This window comes from Silene latifolia, chromosome X, assembly GCF_048544455.1.
Source record: "Silene latifolia isolate original U9 population chromosome X, ASM4854445v1, whole genome shotgun sequence".
NCBI classification, from domain to species: Eukaryota; Viridiplantae; Streptophyta; class Magnoliopsida; order Caryophyllales; family Caryophyllaceae; genus Silene; species Silene latifolia.
The window spans coordinates 240778095-240789966 of record NC_133537.1 but is presented as its reverse complement, the minus strand read 5'-3'; the positions used below and the strand labels follow the sequence as shown (position 1 = coordinate 240789966).

General features: G+C 38.0%; 1 non-coding gene across 1 annotated transcript; it reads left to right on the top strand.

Moving 5' to 3' along the window:
* Nucleotides 1-7496: 7496 nt before the first annotated feature.
* Nucleotides 7497-7603, top strand: LOC141625523 (small nucleolar RNA R71). The gene has a single exon (XR_012535298.1). It is a non-coding gene; the product is annotated as a small nucleolar RNA R71 (small nucleolar RNA).
* The last annotated feature ends 4269 nt before the right edge of the window (nt 7604-11872 follow it).

Genomic DNA, 11872 nt, shown 5'->3' with positions numbered 1-11872 from the left:
TACACCGGCTGGGATTGAGTTACACCATGCAAGGCTAAAATTGTTACACAGGCTGGACCAAGATACACCGCCTCTGATCACAATGCACAGGCTGGAGCAAAAAGATACACCGATAAGGGTAAATGAGATACACCGGCTGGAATTGAGTTGCACCACTCCTGATCACAATACACTGGCTAGAGCAAGGAGATACACCGACAAGAGTAATCTTGATCCTTGGCTTCCAAATGGTGATCGGTTTTGCATGGAAAAGTGTGCAATGCTACAAAAGGCTTAGTAAACTACCCGACGAAGCTCATTTAAGCAATTTAATCATAAACTCAAGCAATTAGCGATTAAATGTACCAAAATTAGGACTAAAGCAAGGGTTTTTGACATAAATAATGGGACGCTAACATAGTTATCAAATCTCCCCACGCTAAACACATACTCGTCCTCGAGTAAGCTCATTTATTAAACTAAGACCCTTAATATAAAATGACTAACCAAACCACTAATATTCGATGAAAGGCAATTAACGGGCCTTCTCCGTCCCTTCAACTCACAACGAAACACAATGAGCTATGTGCTTCTTTGCAACACAAGTGGGGGCTTGCGAAAATTTTTGAAACATCCAAACATTTAAGAACAAAATAGCACATAAGATGCATCACAAAAGGCCAAACCGCTTTCCTCATCTAAGAGGCCGTTTTGTTTTCAAAAAACCGAACAAAGAGAGTCATAAGTGGAGGATGTCGTCTCCGAGTCTTACCAAGGTGTCGACTCCCTAATGCTAGCTCAAGCAACTTAAATTGACAACACGGGTGCCTAAGAAACAAATTCTAGGTGGGAAAGGGGAAGTACGTATCTATACTCCCAAGATTGACACAACACACGCAAGATTCGACTCCATATCAAACCCTTGACCAAAAGGAGACCCAAATCCGATTCTCACGGGTTTCACTAGTCACTCAAATGAAACAACGAGGTGATTTTTGAGATAAAAAGTAGCCAAATTCAATCTTCCTAGCTCGACTTGCGAAGCATGCCCGCAATATAATATGCTATCCTATCCAATATCCGCAAGAGAAATGTCGAATGATGCACATGCAAGAGACAATCGGGTTGTAATGGGGCTCGGGTTCGGTGAAAAGGGATTGGTGCAAGCACCGTTTTAAGACATGTGAGACTATCGGTTAAGTAGTCGTCACATCTAACCAATCCACTAAACTCTACCCATGCAAATGAATTCTTCCAAAAAGCTTGGCAAGGATTGCCACTTCCAAAGATTAATCAACATTTTCAAAAACAAAATTCATTTTCATTTTGCAAATTACTAACCCTTTATTTGATACCAAAAATGTACATTCTTTTCTTATTCTTTTTCATTTCATTTTTCTCTCTTTCTATTTGTTTTTCATTTCTTCATTTTTTTTCTTTCTTTTCCTTCACTTGTAACCTCCCCAAAAGATGCAAAAGTTGGTCAACCATCAAGCTTCATTTCACTTTTGTGATATTTCGGACTGTCAACCTCAATAAAAATCAAATTTCCTACCCAATTAAACTCCTCAAAACAACTACAAAGACGAACTACTCAAAAAAGTTGAGATGTTTATGGAATGTAGTTATTTTATTGGCAAATGAAATGATAAGGCTTAGGCACAAATTGGGTAAACAAAAGGGAAATATGATCAAATGGGTGAAAAATAAGCTTATTTGGCTATGAGAGGCTACTTTATTTGAACAAAATTGTCTCAACATGCACATCTACACTTCTACGGTAAGGAATGAGCACTATACTTATGAGTTTTGACATAACATACCACATAAGGAGAACTACTCTCATGACCTAAACGGGACCGGTTTGATGGACCGGCCATATGGAGGCTCTATCCTCACATTTTAGTAGCTATATTGAACCTAGATCAAGTCTCGGGTCTAACACGGTCTCACAAGGTGGTCGCAACTTGGTTGTTAAACTAGACTTCCGGGTTTTTGCAAGCAAAGACCCTAACATGTGTCATCAAGAGGTACGAGCTATCAAAAGGGAAATGACACGGCCAAAACAAATTATCATCATTGGCAACATATGCCCTCCACATTTAGACTCCCTATGCAAATATTTACAAACGAAATGCAACGTGTATGGATGCAAACTAAACATATAAACAAGCTATGTGAATGAAAGAGTGAACACATATATACATGTCTAATCTAAATGCATACAAGTTCTAGTCCTAACAACACACCAACAACACAAGCATATCCGAAATGGTTCCCAAAAGGAACACCCAAATCACATATCTCGTCCTCCTTCATGCTTATATATACAAAAAGGAAAGGAAGGATAAAAGAGAAAGGATTGGAAGAATTTTACCAAACGTATTCTCCGATGCTCGCATGTGTTGTCAATAAAAAAAGGTTAGGACAAATGCAATATATATAATATAAACAATGCAATATTTTTGAAATTTTCAATTTTTAGGCACTTTTGTAATTTTCTCAAATTAACAAGTAAATGTATACAAATATAAACAATATGCACAAAGTGGATATTTCCCTCCCCACACTTGAAATTTACATTGTCCTCAATGGAACAAAGTATAGGGAGAGAATAGGAAGAATAAATAACATATTTTTGTTGGTTTTTGAATTTTTCCAAAATTAAAGAACATGTTTGAATTTTTTTTTTTGAATATTTGAAAATAAATAACATGTTTTTGGGTTTTAAATGATAGAATTTCCTCCCCACACTTATTTATTTACATATTTCCAATTGAAATAAATGTGTTGAGGAAATTTGGAAATGAAATACATGTTTTGAAGATTTTTTTGACTTTTCAAATTTTTAGTGGTTTTTGGTTAATGAATGTAATGCACGAACTATTCTATATTCTAAATTGAAAGGACAATGGAAACTACACTAGATGAATGCAAAGAGAGCTAATTTAGATTAACTCCTATTCGGTTAAGTAAACTAAATGCAAATGCAAGCAAAACATAAATAAATCAAAGGAAGAGAATACGAACAATGTGGTGGTTCTTAAGGGACTCCACCAAACCTCTCATCCAAAGTTTTTGTTGCATAAATTTCCACGTAGCGTGATCCATGTCACTCAAGGTACGAAGCAACCGGTCAAAGGCTTTCACAAAAGCCTCAAACAAGCACAAGTAACATCATTTCATAGCAAGACTCACCCAATTTCTTTTCGAACACTTCTTGTCATGGTTCCTCTTACCCTAGCCACACTATTAAGTATAATTTTGCCAGCCTTCCTTTTTCTCTCACTGGAATTTGATAGATGTAGTTATCATTATTCATGAAATAGTAGATACTTATGTTGGTTTCACCAAAGTGATATACTTTCACAAGAATCTACAATGAACAATGACATTATGGATTATTAAAGTTCATGTTTTAAACTAGAAAGGGCCCTTGAGTTGGTAACATAATCATTCACATACACTGTTAAGATGTTTGATTTATTATAAAGTAAGACACCTTTAGAGTGTATTCGAATTGAGGGATTTGGAGGAAAAGGGAGGGATTTAAAATCCTTTGTTTGGATAGAAAATAATGCTAAAGAGAAATGGAAGGGAAGGGATTTGGAGGGATCCATTTTTTTGTCCTCAAAGGCAAATAAAAATCTCTTCAAAATAGGAAATATTTGGAGGAGAAATGTATCCAAACAACCACTTCCCATTCTCCCTCCCCTTCTCCCCCTTCTTTTCCTTTCTCTCTATCCCCATCCTGCTCCTTTTCCCTCCTATTTTGCTATCCAAACACACCCTTGGGGTATATTTGGATAGCAAAAATAGCGAGAAAGAAAGAGGGGGGGTGGGGGGGGGAATAAGAGAGGAGAAATGGAGAAGTGAAGTTTTCCCTCCAAATCATATGAAATGGAGAGATAAATTCAGCAAGTCGGAAAAGCTAAGTTAAACCCTTGCAATTATAATGGCTTTAACTCCCATCACTATATGGAAGCGGAAGGCCATAATCAACTTATCAGTAGCAACCTGCAGAAGTTGGAGAGATAAGCAGCAACAGAACATGATATATTACATTTAACTTGAAATACATTTATAAACAACTACTTGTTGACCAATTTTCTTGACTAGATTTGAAGCCTTCTTGATCGAGAAGTTAATTGAGTAACTCATCTAGTATCCTATTCATTTGATCAGTCTCTATGTCAATAGAGCTTATATCATTATAATAAATTTTGAGGATAAATTTGGTAACAATAAGAACAGCATCATAAATTAAATGGAATAAGTCCATTTAACAATGAAAATAAGGCCTACAAGTGATCACCTGAGCTTTAAGAGCTACTGCAGTTTCTATTCCAACACCAATTGTTTCTTGAACAATCTGCATCACATAAACGAGTTACTGAGAAAGCACACAAAAACTTTTATGAGACTATTTTACAAGTGTGGCCACCACATTAACCGTATAATTAGATGAAAAATACAAGTATTTGACTTGGTTTTGCATGTGAGACCGTCTCATAATGGACGCATGAAGTACTATCATATAGCAGTACATACTACGGAAAGATGAACAATGTACTCGAATTAGACACACGAACTCCTCAAGTAGTATTGAAGAGTGTATAAAGAAAGCAACCACAAAATGGAAATCATCATACGACTGAACATGATTCATGCATGTGATAGTAATGGTCACAAGATGAAAACTGGACATATTTGCCTCTCAATTTACCTTTTAGTTTTGATACAACCCAGAACATGATACAAACTAATAGTTACAGTTAGAGCTCATTTGTGATACAATCCAGAAAATGAAAACGCTTCCAAATAAAACAAGGTTTGGTGCTCTATAAACTAATTAAATATATATATTAAATAATGAATAGAACTTACCATGGATATTATCTCAATATTAATAGCAAAAACGCTCATACATGATGGAAAATAAAGATAGGCGCCATGAAACCTTATGAATAAACCGGTTGACCAAGAGGATTAGCTTATCTTACAAATTAATTCTCAGAACAATAGATCTAGAGTAAATCTACAAAATAGGGACATAGAGCATCAAATTTGAGTACAGTGCCATCAAATCAAATAATAAAACAATTAAAGAAATAGTAGTCTCGAGAGATGGACAAATAAGTTAAACAAATTGAGAGAATCTTTCATGTAGAGAGAGAAGCTTCATTGTTGATTGTAGAAGAGAAGGAAGCATTAGGATGAGAGGCGGAGATCTTACATATGAGATAGGGTTTTGGGTAGTAGGGAGTAGTTCATTTGGGAAGGAGAGGAGTTGAGTTGGTAGGAACGAATTGATTAAAACGAGGTCGTTTGTGTGCCGCTTAATTTTTTAATGTGTTTTTTCTATTCGCGGAGTATTAATCAGGCGACACTTGTGTTAAGCGTCAATCACTAAGTGTCATTAAGTGACGGGATTTGTAGTAGTGCCCTCCTTGGCTCCCTTTCTTGGGTCCTTTTGATAGTTAGAACCATTCATCTTGGAATGGTAGCTAGGTGGTAGGAGGAACGAGATATCATAAGTTTCACTTGTCGGACAAATCTCTTCTTGGTCATCAAGGTAAGAAAATTGGTAGGGAATAGTAGGAGGAGTAGTCAACTTCTCAACATTGAGGTTCTTAATGTTATCATTCATATCCCAACTTTCTTGACTCTCCTTTGGAAACGAACCATTTTCATTGAGAGCCGCCTCAAAGGCATCAATTTGAGCTTCCCAATCACTTGAAGAGTTATCCAACCAAGGTGCATCTTTTAAAGAGCTTATATCAAATGGATCCGGAGAATTCAAGAACGATTCAATCTCATCATTAATTTGGTCTTCAAATTCATCTTCTCTTGAGTCATCTTCACCCAAATCCCCTTTCACATGAATTCTCAACACAAGATCACCTCTATTTCCCTCCTTGTTTATTGGGCAAGCTTCCAATGGATCCGAGTATGAAGGCTCAAGATTGTGCTCATTCAAACAATCCTCCAACACATCCACTCTATAACAAGAGTCACTAATAGAAGGAGATTTCATGGATTTTTCCAACGAGAATTCTATCTTGTCATCACCAACTTGAAGAGATAGTTTGCCATTTTTCACATAAATCAAGGCACCCCCCGTAGCGAGGCAAGGGCGCCCTAATATGATAGGAATGTTTGAATCTTCGGGGATATCCATCACATAAAAATCACAAGGAAATTCAAGTTTACCCACTTTGAGCGGGACATCTTCCACAAGGCCAATTGGATACCTCACCGATCTATCCGCAAGTTGCAAAGATACTCTTGTAGGTGAAAGTTCAAAACCTTTCAATTTCTTGAAAATTTTGAGAGACATGAGGCTAATGCTTGTACCCAAATCAAATAGAGCCCTCTCTATTCGAACGGTCCTGATGGAGCATGGTATGGAAAAACTCCCCGGATCTTCAAGCTTTTGGGGGGTCTCATTCATTAGAATGGCACTACATTCCTTGGACAATTTTACCGTTGTTGAGGTTTCCATGGCATTCTTGTTGGAAATCAACTCCTTCAAGAATTTACCATATGTTGGTATTTCCTTGATGGCATTTATGGTCTTTCGGTTCTCCTCGGTTTTACCCAAAAATCTACCATTTGAAGCTTGCAATTGACTCACTTGAGAAGCCAATTGAGAGATTTGATTATCCGTCATCCTTTTGGAAGCTTGCATTTGAGTCCTTAGTTGATTGATAGAAGATGTGGTCTCCTCTTGTTTTTGGTTAGAGTGAGCAATGAATTGGGTTTGAGTATTCATCATTTGCTCCATCATGAGCTCCATATTTGATTTAGGTTGAGTAGCTTGTTGAAATGGTTGTTGAGGGTTTTGTTGGAAGGTTTGTTGGAAGGCTTGTTGTGTAGGTGGGTTGAGTGGTTGGAATGGTGGACTTAGTTGAAAAGTTCTTCCTTGGAAACCCGGTGGACCTTGGTTAAAGGGTTGATTTTGTTTGTTGGCTTGGAAGTTTTGTGGGTTTTGTGGTTTTGTTTGGAAAGTTGGGTTTTGCACATTTTGAGAACCATATGAAAAATTTGGGTGGGCTCTCATCCCGGGGTGGTATTGATTGTTGTTGAAAGCTTGTCTAGCCAGACTTGACTCCCATACCCCATTCACTTGTTCCATACAACTCACATCTTCCACCATCAAAGGACACTCATTTGGTGGATGCCCTTGATCTCCACAAAAGTCACAACTATAAACATGGGTTCTTGGTGAAGAATTGTTGGGTGTGTTAGAACTCAACAATGCAATTTGTTGCTTAAGCTCCTCTATAAATCTCTTGACCTCCATGTTATTCACCGACTCAACACTTGCTTTTCCTTTCCTTTTTCGGCGGTCATTGTTCCAATGAAAATTTCGAGACGCCATCTCCTCAATCAACTCTTTAGCCGTCTTGTGGTCAATTTTATCGAATGCTCCTTTCCCGGAACCGGAATCTAAATTCATCTTCATGTCATTGTGCAATCCCTCATAAAAGTTGTTGATGAGATCATCCTCACCAATTCCATGACGAGGACACAACCTTTGGAGGGCCTTGTATCTTTCCCATGCCTCGTATAGTGTTTCATCATCAAGTTGGGTGAAGCCCTGAAGCTCACTTTTGATCCTTGCCGTTCTTTGAGGCGGGAAGCCTTTTCATCATTTTCCGGGTCATCCAACTCCTTCTCTCGAAGGTCGAATTCAAACACTAGTCTAGAGGTGCCCTCCCTTGGTTCTCCCTTTTGGTCTCAACCAAGGTTAACGAAAGACAAGCTAAAATCACACCATCCTCCACCTAATTGATTTTCACCAATGGTCAAGGGTCAAGGACAGGAAGAAAATTCTGACAAGTCAACAACACAAATCAATCCCCTTAATTTTCCTTTACCACCACTTAAAATGACCAATTAAATGGGTTTTAACCAAGTAGGAAACTCATGTCGGGGATAATCGAGTCCTAGTTAAAGGACTATTCACTAATTATGGTTGTTTTAGCAAGACAGCTACTAAAGGTGGTAACTTTGACAATAAACATGATGAGAAATTGATTTCTACAATTAAACATGCAATTGGCAACAATTATGATGATGATAAACTAATTACTCCTTAATTAAAATAGAATTAAGCAAAAAGGTGGTAATTTTAACTACAAGAAAATGTAAACATTCAAATTTAAGACAACAATAACTAAGAAAATTAAATTGACAAACAAAACAAGGAATTAAAAGAAGGAAAAGAAAATATACCAACAAAAGATGAAGGAAATAAGAATACTTGATTAATTGCTTGAGAAAAAAATGAAGAACAAGGTTGGATCCAATTCTCTCTACCAAATGCTTAAAGCCTAAATTTTGATCTAAATGAAGTATAATGTGCAGTGTCTTACAAAAATTGGGTGTTTGGGTATATATATGAAGGGCCTAAAACATCAAATTATAGAGCAAAACTACAAATTAGGCCCAAAGCTTTCCGTCACTATTCCCAGCCTGTGTAAAGTTATACAGGCCGCCCTTGAGTTACACCGGCTGGGATTGAGTTATACCATGCAAGGCTAAAATCGTTACACAGGCTGGACCAAGATACACCGCTTCTGATCACAATGCACATGCTGGAGCAAAGAGATACACCGACAAGGGTAAATGAGATACACCGACTGGAATTAAGTTGCACCGCTCCTGATCACAATACACTGGCTAGAGCAAGGAGATACACCGACAAGGGTAAATGAGATACACCAGCTTGAATTGAGTTGAACCGCTCCTGATCACAACACACTGGCTAGAGCAAGGAGATACACCGACAAGAGTAATCTTGATCCTTGGCTTCCAAATGGTGATCGGTTTTGCATGGAAAAGCGTGCAATGCTACAAAAGGCTTAGTAAACTACCTGGCGAATCTCATTTAAGCAATTTAATCATAAACTCAAGCAATTAACGATTAAATGCACCAAAATTAGGACTAAGCAAGGGTTTTTGACATAAATAATGGGACGTTAACATAGTAATCAATAACACCTCTTGGAAGATGATAATTTCATTTTCTTGATTCATACTGTGTATTTATTTAAGGCTTGATAGTGCTATCGTTAGTATATAAATTGCAATCATTTTGGTGGAGTAAGTGTGAGTGTGGATGTAAGAGATAAGAGACAACGATCTTGATGTCGCATAAACTAACTGGGGATGAGTCACCGATAGACGGTGGACTCCCGAACCTCGTATTGTCTTACAGGAAATCCATCGATGAGATATTATTGAGAATATAGACCCAACGGAATCACTTGACCAAGTGCGAGTACCAACTCGGCCGAGTAAGGAAGCACTCGACCAAGTGGGCCCTTGACTCGACCGAGTGGACCCAATTCCAGGAGGTAATGCATTCTGGAAAAAACCCGTCACTCGACCGGGTAGAGTCGTACTCGACCGAGTACACTCGGCACTTGACCGAGTGGGTTCACACGGGTTGGACTACTCGGCTAAAAGCCCTCATCTCCTCCATTTTTCATTCTTATCTTCATATCTTCATCTATTTCCTCACCAAAAATTCCCCAAAAACCTCAATTGTTGTTCCATTTTGCTTGGGATTCATTCCACCACTCCACTTCTCTCACCTAGTTCCATTAATTTGTCAAGGTAATCTTATTCATCCTCTTTCATCTTTTCCCCAATTTGAGTTTTCTTTAGATCTACTCTTGAATCATTTGAGTTTTGTTAATTAGTTGTTCATTTTACTTCATTCATTGCTACTAGTAAGTTTTTTACACCATTATTGTTGATAAAAATCAATTTTTTGTGATGAAATTTTGTCCACCATTGATGAACTTGAAAAATGGTGTTCGGTTTTGGTGATTTTTGTTGTGTCTTATTGGACAATAAAGGCTTAACTTTTGTTGTCATGAATGGATCTTGTTTAATATGTGAAAAAAAATTTTGTCTTAAAACTTCGTCTTAAGATTTCGAATTCTAGACAAGTCATGCCCAAATTTTAATTTTTCATGAGTAAAACTTAGTTTAATTGCCTTGTAAGACTACTATCTTGGTTAACAATGTAGTATGCAGTCCCGAAATGAAACAAATTTCGTCTTAAAACTTGGGTAAAATTTTTCGGCTTCTCTTAAAAACCCCCATGAATAAGGTATTTTTTGTGTCTTAAAGATGGTTTTACTATGTTGTTGGATTGTAAATTTTATAGTTGTTGCTATTCCATAAGGTGAATTAAGGAAAATTTTGTTTTAGAGAGGGGTGGTCAAAATTCTTGAAAATCTGACACTAACCATGTCAAAATTTTAATTTTCATGTTTACTACTTGGGTTGCTTGCTCGTGACTTCTCAAAAACTTCAAACCATGATGCTTGAAGTGGCTTTACACTCAAAATTTGTCCGATTCAACGACTTTAAAATGGCAAAAGAAGCATTTCACTTGCCCGGATTTCTTTTAAATTTTAACAAAGTAATTCTTGTTTTATCGATTTTAACGAATTAAGTTGATGACAATAACATGTAACCTCTTAAAGGGGGACTTTAAAGTGTTAAAATTTTCAAAGCTTGGGCAAATGGCTAATGTGGTAAGAGTCTAGTGTGGTGTGTCATGGTTGAGTCAAGAATAATGGGACAAGTTAGATGATGAACAAGAGTAGTACATGTAGTTAAAATCATGTTTGAAAACCGTATTATATCACAAGAATTTTTAATTTCCGGAAAAGAAATTGCAACATGAGAAAATTTTGAAAGACTGGTTAAAATACAAAGAGAACTATATGGGAGATTTCTTTTACTTATCATCCACCAATTTGATAAATGGAGAAAATTTCCATTCATATCCAAAAATTGTCTTCAAATTCTTACCTTTTTCCACTCCATACCTTGTGCGTGTTTTTCTCTTGTAGCATGTCAAGGAGCACTAGAACCATCCGTGGAAGGAATGCTCGCCAGCCTCAACAAGAGGCACCGCCCGCTATCACCCTCCCGAGCTACCCGTCAATAGCTTTTGGGAGTGAGGAGCACTGGGATAGATTAGAGGTGCTAGCCACTAGGAGGATGGCCCCGACCAAGTGCACATGGGTAAGTACCTTGGAGGCCTTAGGAATAGAGAAGGAGGTGCATAACATCTTTACGGTTCTCGGGTTGGAGGGATTTTACAACTTGGAGGATATAAGCTACGATAATCACACCCTTGAGTTTTTGAGCTCCTTCACCTATGACAAGGAGACCCATGATGTGAGTTTAAGCTCAAGAATACCACTTTTAAACTAGGTAGTGATGCCTTTGCCGACCATCTAGGAGTGGGTAAGCGAGTCGTGGGTCATCATGATAAGGTTGAGAAAGACATGAAAGTTTCAAAGTATTTTCATCTTTACACGGGTAAGGAAAAGGTTAGTGTGAGTAACATGAAAACAAGTGACATCGAACACCCCATCCTAAAGATTTTCTTGCGCTCCTTAACAAACCTCCTCTATGGGAGGAAAGATCCGAGCAAGGTCAACTCCACGGAGGTGTTGATCTTGAGTTCCTACCTTAACCCCCATCGTGAAAAGCGTTTCCACTTCAATGTCGTGTATATGGTGTGTCTTGCCCACGGGAGAATGGCTGAGTCGGACCAATGCTCCTTAGATTGTGGGGCCTTGGTAACTCGGTTGGCCAAGAACTTGCTAGCTTACGAACCGGGGACGGTGGATGCACCCATGTCCAATGGAGTTGTTTATTTTGACCTTGAGTGGTTAAGGGTTTAGTATTCGGTTGTGGATAGAGAGGAGGAGAACACCTACTCTTGGAGAGATGATGAACATTGGCATATGAAGCTCCCCACCGGTGAAAGACTACCCCCGACTTCCCCTTTAGAGAGGAAGGGATCACCCCGCCCCGAGCCTTAATAGTACACCATCCCTAGTAGCCTTACTTT